Source organism: Salvelinus sp. IW2-2015, unplaced genomic scaffold (genome assembly GCF_002910315.2).
Source record: "Salvelinus sp. IW2-2015 unplaced genomic scaffold, ASM291031v2 Un_scaffold1060, whole genome shotgun sequence".
Lineage (NCBI taxonomy): Eukaryota > Metazoa > Chordata > Actinopteri > Salmoniformes > Salmonidae > Salvelinus > Salvelinus sp. IW2-2015.
The window spans coordinates 141479-143702 of record NW_019942712.1 but is presented as its reverse complement, the minus strand read 5'-3'; the positions used below and the strand labels follow the sequence as shown (position 1 = coordinate 143702).

The 2224-nt window shown below is 45.3% G+C and overlaps 2 non-coding genes across 2 annotated transcripts; both read left to right on the top strand.

Moving 5' to 3' along the window:
- The first annotated feature begins 330 nt into the window (after nt 1-330).
- On the top strand, nt 331-403 carry trnar-ucu (transfer RNA arginine (anticodon UCU)). Its single transcript has one exon. It is a non-coding gene; the product is annotated as a tRNA-Arg (tRNA).
- Nucleotides 404-1933: 1530 nt separating this feature from the next.
- trnar-ccu (transfer RNA arginine (anticodon CCU)) lies at nt 1934-2005 on the top strand. The gene has a single exon. It is a non-coding gene; the product is annotated as a tRNA-Arg (tRNA).
- The last annotated feature ends 219 nt before the right edge of the window (nt 2006-2224 follow it).

The following is a 2224-nucleotide window of genomic DNA, read 5'->3' as shown; positions in this document are numbered from 1 at the left end:
CTGGCCTCCTAAGCCAGGGATTGTGGGTTCGAGTCCCATCTGGGGTGGATGAAGGCAATTTGGATAGAAAAAGTGAGCTGAGCATGTAACACAGAGGTTGATGCATCGAAGCTATCCTATTCTATTTTTAGAAATGAAGTGCAAACAGGGTAAAAAAAAGTATAATTTCATGGGCATGTCTCGGTGCCCTCTGTGATCTTTTTTTGACTGCTTCTTTCAGTTTGTATAGGTCATACTGATTACAGAGGCGCAGCGGAAGCGTGATGGCCCGTATCCCAGAGGTTGATAGATCGAAACCACTCTCTGCTATCTAGATCATTTTTAACAGGTACCCCGGTGGCTTAATGGGTAAGGTACTGGCCTTCTAAGCCAGGGTTTGTGGGTTCGAGTCCCATCTGGGGTGGTTGAAGGCAGTTTGGGATAGAATCGAAGCACTTGTATAGGTCACGATGATCACACAGTGCCACATCGAAGATATCCTACTCTATTTTTAAAATGAAGTGCAAATAGGGTAAAAAAATGTATAATTTCATGGGCATGTCTCAGTGCCCTCCGTGATTCTTTGTTTGACTTCTTTTGTCAGTTTTATAGGTTATACTGATTGTAGAGGAACTGGCCTCCTAATCCATGTATTGTGAGTTCAAGTATTATTTTGGGGTGCCTGAAAGCGGAGTGATGAAGTGGAAGTATCCTGGGCAGTTAACCCAGTGATTTATGGATCGAAACCATCCTCTGCTGTCCAGTTTGTTTTCAGCAATGAAGTGCAACACAAATATAAAAAGCATAATTTCATGGGCATGTCTCTGTGCCCTCTGTGATTCTTTTTTGGACTGCTTCTTTCAGTTTGTATAGGTCATAGTGATTACAGAGGCGCAGCGGAAGCGTGATGGCCCCGTAAACCAGAGGTTGATAGATCGAAACCACTCTCTGCTATCTAGATAGTTTTTAGCAAGTGCCCCAGTGGCCTAATGGATAAGGCACTTGCTCCTAAGCCAGGGATTGTGGGTTCGAGTCCCATCTGGGGTGGATCAAGGCAATTTGGGATTAGAAAAAGTGAGCTGAGCATGTAACACAGAGGTTGATGCATCGAAGCTATCCTATTCTATTTTTAGAAATGAAGTGCAAACAGGGTAAAAAAAAGTATAATTTCATGGGCATGTCTCTGTGCCCTCCGTTATTCTTTTTTTAACTGCTTCTATCAGTTCGTACAGGTCATGCTGATTACAGAGGCACTGGCCTCCTAATCCATGTATTGTAAGTTCAAGTATTATTTTGGGGTGCCTGAAAGCGGAGTGATGAAGTGGAAGTATCCTGGGCAGTTAACCCAGTGATTTATGGATCGAAACCATCCTCTGCTGTCCAGTTTGTTTTCAGCAATGAAGTGCAAACACAAATATAAAAAGCATAATTTCATGGGCATGTCTCTGTGCCTCTTGTGATTCTTTTTTGACTGCTTCTTTCAGTTTGTATAGGTCATAGTGATTACAGAGGCGCAGCGGAAGCGTGATGGCCCCGTAACCCAGAGGTTGATAGATCGAAACCACTCTCTGCTATCTAGATAGTATTTAGTAAGTGACCCAGTGGGCTAATGGATAAGGCACTGGCCTCCTAAGCCAGGGATTGTGGGTTCGAGTCCCATCTGGGGTGGATGAAGGCAATTTGGGATAGAAAAAGTGAGCTGAGCATGTAACACAGAGGTTGATGCATCGAAGCTATCCTATTCTATTTTTAGAAATGAAGTGCAAACAGGGTAAAAAAAAGTATAATTTCATGGGCCTGTCTCTGTGCCCTCTGTGATTCTTTTTGGACTGCTTCTTTCAGTTTGTATAGGTCATACTGATTACAGAGGCGCAGCGGAAGCGTGATGGCCCCGTAACCCAGAGGTTGATAGATCGAAACCACTCTCTGCTATCCAGATAGTTTTTTAGCAAGTGCCCCAGTGGCCTAATGGATAGGCACTGGCCTCCTAAGCCAGGGATTGTGGGTTCGAGTCCCATCTGGGGTGTTGAAGTTAATTTGGATAGAAGAAGTGAGCTGAGCTGTAACACAGAGGTTGATGCACATTTGTGGCCTGCTGGAGGTCATTTTGCAGGCTCTGGCAGTGCACCTCCTTGCACAAAGGCGGAGGTAGCGGGTCCTGCTGCTGGTGTTGTTGCCCTCCTACGGCCTCCTCCACGTCTCCTGATGTACTGGCCTGTCTCCTGGTAGCGCCTCCATGCTCTGG